General features: G+C 35.7%; 1 non-coding gene across 1 annotated transcript; it reads left to right on the plus strand.

Moving 5' to 3' along the window:
- Nucleotides 1-8,740: 8,740 nt before the first annotated feature.
- Nucleotides 8,741-8,881, plus strand: LOC126032862 (small nucleolar RNA SNORA48). The gene has a single exon (XR_007504029.1). It is a non-coding gene; the product is annotated as a small nucleolar RNA SNORA48 (small nucleolar RNA).
- Nucleotides 8,882-9,801: the final 920 nt, after the last annotated feature.

The raw sequence follows: 9,801 nt of genomic DNA on the forward strand, positions 1-9,801 counted from the left end.
TGTTCCCCGAGCAAGGAGCAATTCTGAGCACAGACCCAGAAGTAATCCCCGAGCATCATCGGGTGTGACTACCCCCAAAACAAACCAAAAATATGACACAACAAAAAAACTTGTTAGGTGAAACAAAAACTCACATGATGGCTTACCAATAACAGCTCTTGAGGGCAGAATCAGTGAGCTAGAACATGAGCTGCTTAATACCTCCACACAACAGAAGGAATTGAAAAAGAATCTTAAAATAAATGAAAAGAAGATGGAAAAATTCCTCAGAAAAAGAGAACATACAATAGGCCTTTGGGATAAATTCAATAGAAGGAATATAAGAATCACTGGAGTCACAGGGGGTGGGTGGGTCAGGATGGAGTTGGGGGGTGGAACCTATGAAGTAGCAACATTCAGACATTTTTTTCTGATTAGTTTCCAGAGCTGAAGAGTTCATGGATGCCTAAAAAGTATCAGTTAATAGAGATCCAAGTAAAAATACTCTAAGACAAATTAATCTTAGTCACAATTAAGAAACACATAGAGATAGACACTAAAAACCAATAAGATCCTAAAAGGAAATTATATACAAAGAAGCATCCTTAAGATTTATAGAAGATTTACTAAAAGTAACCTTTCAAGTCTTAAGGCAGTTGTGGGATATAATGATAAAATGTAATGAAATCAAAGTTTCACCAAGAATACTATACCAAGTTAGGCTGTCAATAAGTTTGAAAGAAGAATCAAAATTACATATAATAATACAAATAATAGCTTAAAATCTTTACAGAGTCAAAAACACTTAAAGAATTTAAAGGTCTACTTTAAGGCAATAAAACCTTCCCTAATACACTAAATTTCTACAAAAGGACCACAGTGCTGGAAGCAATAGCACAGTAGTTAGGGCATGTGCCTTGCACATGGCTGACGCTGGTTCAACCCCCAGCATCACATATGGTCCAGCGAGCCTACCAGAGGAGATTTCTGAGTGCTGAGCCAGGAGTAACCCTTAGTACCACTAAATGTGGCACAAAAACCAAAATAAATAAATAAATAAATAAATAGCACAAAATTCCATGACAAAAGTTATTCTTCTTTATTGTTGTTCTGTTTTATTTTATTTTTGGACCAGACCCAGTGGCATGCAGGGATTTCTCATGGCTCTGCACTCAGAAATCACTCCTGGCAGGCATGGGGGACCATATGGGATGCTGGGATTTGAACCACATTGGTCCCAGGTCGGCTGCTTGCAAGGCAAACACCTACTTCTGTGCTCACTCTTCGGCCCCACAAAAGTTATTCTTGATGTCAATTGCCTAAATGCACTAATTAAAATACAGAATGCAAAGAAAATGGATTGGAAAAATGAACTCAACATTCTGCTGCCTGCAAAAAACACATTTGGATAGTTAGTGCAAACACAGAATCAAAGTCAAGGTTGGAAGATAATTGTTCAAGCAAACAACACCTTAAAAGTTTGGGGCAGATCCAAAGCCAACAACAACAGGATTGATACCCAATCTACAACAAGGTAGACACAGAGGGGAACAACTATACTAGCAGCCTGGGGAGCAAAGCAGGAGGATATGGGATGCATTCTGGGAACAGGAGAGAAGTAGGATAATATTGATGGTGGGAATGCCCCTGATTTAATGTCACTATATACCTAAAATTTTACTGTGAATGATTTGTAATCCACTTTGGTCAAAATAAAAATTTATAAGAAGAGTTTGGGGTGGCCATACTGATATAAAACAAACATAGATTTCAGGTTTAAAAAGGCTATAAGAGACAAAAAAGGTCAGATGTATTCACTAATAAAGTCTTTAAAAGCTTTGAAGAGGAACTACTAACAATCCTTATCATGCTCTTCCAGGAAATTGAAGAAACAGAAACAATCCCAAAGAATGTCTATGAAGCTAAATCACCCTGATATCAAGAACAGAGACATCACAAAATATTGAGTTACAGGCCAATATCTTTAATAAAGACAGTTACAAAGATTCTCAATAAAATATTAGTAAATATAATCCAAAAATTTATCAAGAAGGTTTTAAATAAGAACCAAAGAATAACTTAATTTTTCAATTTAATCAATAAAAAAATCATATGATCATATCAATAGATGCATAAAACCATTAAACAAGCACCTGCTCTTGATAAAACTCTCAACAAAATGGGAATTGAAGGAACTTAACCTCAATAAAATCAAAGTCATTTACCACAAGCCACTGCAAATATTATTCTCAATAGGGAAAAGAAAGTCGGGCTACAAAACTAATATACAAAAAAGTCATGTCTTTTCTATATACACAAAATAAAATTGGGAAGAGACACTAACAATTACATTCACTATTGTGTTTCAGAAAATTAAGGATCTTGGAATAAAGTCAACTAAAAGGTGAAAGTCTTGACTTAGGCCTTAATGGATCATCAACCATCCAATCTCAAACATCACATCCCAACATTGGTTCTGGCACAGTTAACAGCACCAGCACCAGGAATCAAACTCCTCCTGGGAGAAGTCTGAATGCTGCCCTGGCACCAACCCAGTCTAGGGTAGGTTCAGAAGATATCCTGATGACAAGGAAATGGCAACAATTTGATCTAAGGGCAGGTTGCCCTACGTCACTTCCTAAAGGTGTGATGAAATTGGAAGACACTCCATTCTAGGACCTGTGTACAAATGACATTTTTCAAAAAAATTGATCAAATCATTTGAAATTCTTACATAACAATAAACCTCCATAAGTAGTTGAAGAAACCCTTGGCAAAAGAAGATGGGAGGCATCACTGTCCCCAATTTTAAATTGTGCTATAATTAGTAGTCATTTAAATACACAACATGATAATGAAATAAAGACAGGTGCTTGTTTGAAAAAATTGCCTTGTATATTCTGAAACTGACCCTCAATACGGCCAATTAGTCTTTGATAGAGGAGCAAGAAATGTGAAATATGAAATGACTCAGCAAAGAAATCTTCAACAAGTTGTGTTGAGAAAACTACTCAGCTTATAGACCTATATTAATTACTGTTCCAAAAAGTCAAATAAAAATGAAAGACCTTGATATCAAACCAGAAACTAGAAACTACACAGAAGAAATGATAAGAAAAACACTATATGACATTGAAGCTAAAGGCATCTTCAAGGATCAAACACCACTGGCCATGTTAGTGATAGCAAATATTAAAAAGATGGAAATACGTTAAATTAAGAAGCTTCAGCACTCAAAGGAAAATGTGACAAGGATACGGAGGCTCCCCACAAAATCAAAGAATCTATTCACTAATACCCAGATGAAAAGTTGTTAATATCTAAAATATAAAAGGCAGAGTTAGTGTTTCACACACCCAAAACTATCTAACTCTATCCAAAAATGGGAAGAAGAGATGAACAAACATTTTCTCAAAAGAAAAGAATACAGATATCCAAAAAGCAGTGAAAAAAATGCTCCACACCATTAGTTATCAGTGAGATGTAATCAAAACAACAATGGGATATCTTCTCATACCATAGAAACTGTCAAACATCACAAAGAACAAGAACACTTTGGTGAATAGGGAGACAAAGGGACTCTCATTCATTGCAGGCGGGAATGTTGACTGGTTGAACCTTTTCAGAAAAAAATAAGGATAGCACTCAAAAATAGATATTTATCTTCCATATGATTAGGTAATGACATCCTTAGAAATATAATACCTTGGAGCCTAGAACACAATGCAGAAAAGCGCTCTATGTTCTATGATCATTGCAGCACTATTCCCAATCTGAAAACAACCCAAGTGTTTAAGAACAGATGAGTGGCTAAAGAAACTATGTTACCTCTGCACAATGCAATGTTATACAGTTGTTATGAAAATGGATAGAGAGAGTATTAGGCTGTGTGAAGTGAGTCAGGGGAAGAGGGATTAGACATAGAATACACTCATTTGTGGGATATAAAACATAGATAGTACAGTGATAATATCCTGAGTCAATAAAGACAAGGGCCAGAAGGACCAGTTCCTGGTAGGAAGCTCGCCACAAATAGTGGGGTAGTGCAGTTAGAACAGAGAAGGGACCACTATGACAGTGATAGTTGGAAACAGTCACTCTGGACAAGAACTGGGTGCTGAATGAAAAATGAAGCAATGATAAATATGAGCCCCCTTTATTAGCAATATTGCAAGGACCATTATTTAAAACTTAAATAAAAGGAAGACAGATAAAGTGAGGGAGATAGAGGCAGAGAGGGAAAGAGAAGAAAAATGTCAGAGGCAGTTTGTTTTGTTTCTGTTTTTTTGTTTGTTTGTTTGTTTTTTCTGGCCACACTTATTTGATGCTCAGTGGTTACTCCTGGCTAAGTGCTCAGAAATTGACCCTGGCTTGAGGGGACCATATGGGACGCTGGGGGATCTAACTGCGGTACTTCCTGGGCTAGCGCTTGCAAGGCAGACGACTTACGTCTAGTGCCACCTCGCTGGCCTGAGGCAGGCAGTTTGTTAGACAGCTGGAAGGAATGAGGGAAATTGATGACACTATTGGCAGGAAATGTTCACTGGTTAAGGGTTTTTGTATATCATATGAGTGAAACTCAATTATGAACAACTTTGTAACTGTGAAAAGTACCGAACTGTATTAAGAACCACCCTGTAACCACAGTACTTTAATAGAGTAATTTTTAAAAAAAAGAAAATAAAAATCATAATAAATTGATTATGGTTCAGTGAGTCTGAACAGCAGAACAAAAGCCATAAAATAAACCTACAGAGACTACAATAAATATAAGAATGGATCTTCCAGACTTGATTATGTTCAGCAACTGAGTGAAGATAAGTCTCTCATTTTTAACTGTTTGAGTGTGTGAGCTTACAGGTGAACATAATGTCAGAATGACCCGCTCAAAATCAAAATATCAATTCCTTTAGTGCTTAAAATTCTTTTATGTCTACATATTATTTTCAGAATTAAATTCACAATTCTTAAAAGACTTACCAAACCTCATTGAAATGAATATTTCTAGTCTTAATAATAATAATCATGACATTTTCAGATGATATTTTCCATAGATAAACCTCCAAATGTTCTTCTTTGGACAGTTTTTGGTCTTTTTAACTTAACAGGTGTTAGTCCTTCAGCCAAGATGATACATAAGTTTATTTTCGCTTAGATAATTGATTTTAAATAATATATTTTCCTGAATTTATGTAGACTAGAATGCTTCACAGTTATGTGTTCTTTCAATATTCCTCATTTTTGTCACTGTATTGTTATTCTTGTTTTTTACTAGTTGAATAAGAAAATAAAAAAAATTAATGTGACTAACTATTGTTACCTTCCAAATTTAGGTCAGATTAAAGCTCATTGTAATTTACTAATAATAATTTGTTTCTGTTGTTTGGGGCCATACTGAGAGCTTACTATTTTAGTATTCACTGCTTAATCCAGGTTTTGTGCTTAGGGATCACCCCTGGAGATTCCTGCTGCACAATATGGGATGCTGGATTGAACCTGGGTGTACTGTGTGCAAAGCAAGCATGCTACCTGCTAGATTATCTCTCTGAACTCGAAAATTATATATTATTCAATAATACTAATGGTAAGACAGGTGAATGGAGGAGTAAGTGGCAGTGAGAATAGATGCTTAAATAGATAAAGCTATTCTTTATTTTTGGTGGGATAGGTGGGGACACAGTGTTAATAGAGATGCCAGATATCCTAACTTCAAAAAAAATTTTAAGAACAAATCTTTGGATTATATTTTGCAAGGTCTACTATTATTCAAAACTTTGGAAGATAACTTTTTGTGTATTTTCCCACTGTGTATAGCAATGAACAATTTATAAATACCAAAAACAATGTATTTACAGAATAGAGCAATTTTAACATCAACAAGAACTATATCCTATTTTTGTTGTTCAAAAAGGATGTCACATTTCAATATAATTGCTTAGCATTTTCAGTGAGCTATTTATAATCAACGGGGCAACTTAAAGTAAATATATGTACAATGGTTGTTGCTGCTATAACTGAATAATACTTGAAACATCATAAATCCTTGTACAGCATCTCTACATTGTATTAATGTAGGCTATATATAGCCTGTTTCTAAATATGTTTATACTTTTGAACAGTTCTTAAAATTTTAAAATATCTTCAAAAGAAAGACTATAACCAAAACTTGTGGAGTCTAAAAAGAGTTTTAAATTTTTTTAAAAATTACCTCTTTCTTGAATTCAGTCATCTCAATGACAAAGCATATGCCTTACAAATACGAATCCATATATCTGATTCTATGTCTTTGTTGTACATATGCTGAGGTTAATTGCCTGTGCACTGTTCTTAGGGAATGCTTGCACTACAGCTAAGTGATCTCCAATGCACCACAACCAAGTGTATACAAGGACCACAACTAAATAGAGGTATGTCCTATGGTGAGCACTTCCTGTGTTTGGGTTCACAATCAACCTCCAGTGAGCACTGCAACCAGACTGTACCTAAGCTCCACAATTATAAGAGTAATGTATTCTGAGCACAAGTGTTAGCACCCCTAAACAAGTCTGCAAGCACTGAATCCAAGGGTATTCCATTTCTAGTCATCAATAATAACAAACAAGAAGGGAGAGAATATATTATTTTAAAAATAATATATATTTAAAAAATGGCTCTATCTTAACCCATTTAATACTTGCTGTTTTCTTTTCTGAATTTTTCAGTGTCCATTTCATTGTTTACTGTTCAAAGTTTTATCATTTCTTTCCATTTTCTTCATTAGGTGTTCCCTTTTTGGCTTTGTCTAGATGCCTCAACTGTGCTGTTAGGTCTTTATTTGGGCCAGTTCTTTCTAAAATGAACTTGCCTTGCTATAAAGGTCCCTCTTAACACGTTTATGTCACATATGTTTTGTTATCTCATGTCTAAAATTTCATTTATTTCCAGGAATATTTTATAACTTTTCTGAATTCCTCTTTAATTCATTGGTTGTCCAGCCATAAGTTATTTAATTTCCAAGTGTTTGAATTTTTCATTATATCTGTTTATGACTAATATTAATTAGCAACATACCATGATCTGTAATGATAGTTGGTGCAATTTCTATTTTATTGATTGTGTGAAGATATGTTTTGTGATACATGTCATTTTTCTTAGAAAATGACCTGCATGCTCTTAAAAAATGCTATGTTTGATACCCTTTCGGCAGCAATACTGCAAACAAGAGTGCCTAACAGGAAAAGAGAGAGGGAAAGAGAGATAAAAATAGAGAAAATTTCTGCCATGGACAGGAGGGATAAAGAGGGAGAAGATAAACTGGGGAGATTGGTGGTGGGAAATTTGCACTGATGATTTAATAGGTAAAAAAAAAAAGAAAGGGACAAAAAGCATAAAATAATCTTTTTTCAATTTATTTTTCTAGTTTTTGTCTATTTCTTTGTTTTGGTGTATATATTGAAGTTTTTGTTTCCATTATTATTTATATATTTACTTTTTCTTCTTTTCTCCTCTTCTTCCTTTTTGCGCTCTGTCATCTTTTTTATTTCAAGATCATGGCAAGTATGTGGTGCTTATCTTTATTGCTGTAGTGCTCACTGGATATTTTATTTGATACTTCTTTTTGTACTGTTGTGGTGTTTCACCTTCTTTTTCCCCTTTGTCTCTCAAACCAAGGATGAGAGCCTCTAGACTCCACCCATTGTCAGCATATTTAATTTTTACCCCATTTTATTACTTTTCTCTTCCTCAAACAAAACCAAATAACATGAACTATCTAGTCCCGCCTCCCAATTAGAGGGGGAAATTATGGAGGTACCAAGACCAAACAGTTATAAGATCACTAAGTAGTAAGCTAGACACAGAGGGGACCAAGCATTCTAACAGCCCCAGGGGTGAGGGTGGAGTGTATGGGAGGCAGGATGGGAACAGAGGTGGAGGGAAAACAATTCGGTGATGAGAATTCCCCTAATTCAATGTTAATATGTACCTAAAATATTACTATGAACAATATGTAAGCCACTATGATTAGAATAAAGATTATATTAAAAAAAGAATATTGTATGACTGAAACTGAATCATGAACTACTTTGGAACTGTGTATCTTATGGTGATGCAACTAAAAGTTTATTAATTAGCTGTAATCATGTCTACAAATTTAGTCATGTTGTAGTCACCAGGCCAGCTCCAAAGACACACACTTCTCTCAAAAAAGATGTAAACCAAGCCATGAAAAAACCATGGTACACTGACCATGAAGCAGAAAGCTGACAATCTAGGGAGGAGAATACGGGCAAAGCTCCTGCCCTGCCAAACGCACTTTTGTTGTATTTATCATCCAAAATCACCATTTATGGCCCTGCTCATCACCCTTCTATAATTCTCTTCAGGGACACCAATCTGACCAATCTTCAGGTATGCCAGTATAGCACTGACAGCACCAGGGCTTTTGGGAGAGTGTTTACACTCTCCATCCCCACATATCTTCCTTTTTTAGGAAGCCTGGCAACTGTGACCACACCCACAAACACAGTCACCATGTTCACATTAGTTCAGCTCCATAGACTCAGTATTTTCTTGAAATACACGTAATCCTAGCTGTGAAGAATCACTGGAAGACCAGCCACACAGCAGAAAACTGGCAATATTGGGAGGAAAAAAGGGGCCAACCTCCTGCCTGCTGATGCCACTGTACTCATCACCTAGAATCACCTGTTTGCCTATGATCCTGACTCACTAAACCTCTACTGTTCTCTTTGAGGAATCAATATTATCAAACCTTGAGTATCAACCCTGACAATAGGCAAAGTGACACCTCATTGGTGGTGTTACTGTTCTGTCAGTCAGGGACAAAGCAGATGGTCCTTTGTTCATCCAAGCTGGATGCCTGGATTGGTGGCCAGAGCTCTTTTATGCTTGGGACAAAACAAACAAACCTTGGGTATGACAGTATTTGGGCTGATAGCACTAAAGCTTATTTATAGTGAGAGCGAGGCCCCACCTCCACTCCACTTTCTCCTTCTTTCAGGAGGCCTGGCAGGTGAGAATGTAGTCCTAAAAGCTTCAGTATAAGTAATAGTGCTTGTAATTTCTGAAGGACTTTGATGTTGTCAAAGTTTTGATCTTTATAGGCACACACCAATTTAATAGAATGGACAGCTAATAGCAATAGCTTACTAAACCTTCTGTCATTATATTAATGACTTTATGAAAATAAAATAATTTTCAAAAATGTGCTTTTTCTTTCTTTTATTTATTTTTATTTTTTTAATTTTTTTGGTTTTTGGGCCACACCCAGCGGTGCTCAGGGGTTACTCCTGGCTGTCTGCTCAGAAATAGCTCCTGGCAGGCACGGGGGACCATATGGGACACCGGGATTCGAACCAACCACCTTTGGTCCTGGATCAGCTGCTTGCAAGGCAAACGCTGCTGTGCTACCTCTCCGGGCCCTCTTTCTTTTATTTTTAACTTTCTTTCTTTACTTCCTTTTTTCTTTCTAGGCTTTTTTTTAATAACTTTGCTCACACTTATCTGAAAAAATGTACTATGGTCAATCATGACAACTATGTGATGAAATTTTTAAAATAAAGTAAAATATATTAATTAATAAAAAAGAGAATATGCAGTCTATTTTGGGTGGATGAAGTGTCCTTTATATATGTGTTCCCTTTGTTTCTTCAAGGCCTATGTGTCTTTGTTGATTTTTCCACCTAATTGTCGAATATAATTATCTCTTTGATTGGAAGAAATAAAGAAACATAATAAGGTTATAACAAATCGCCAAAGGCATTTGCAAAATATACATGCAAATGACAAAAGCAACTTAAAAACTGCTTTCAGAACTGACTT

This window comes from Suncus etruscus, chromosome 1, assembly GCF_024139225.1.
Source record: "Suncus etruscus isolate mSunEtr1 chromosome 1, mSunEtr1.pri.cur, whole genome shotgun sequence".
Classification (NCBI taxonomy): domain Eukaryota; kingdom Metazoa; phylum Chordata; class Mammalia; order Eulipotyphla; family Soricidae; genus Suncus; species Suncus etruscus.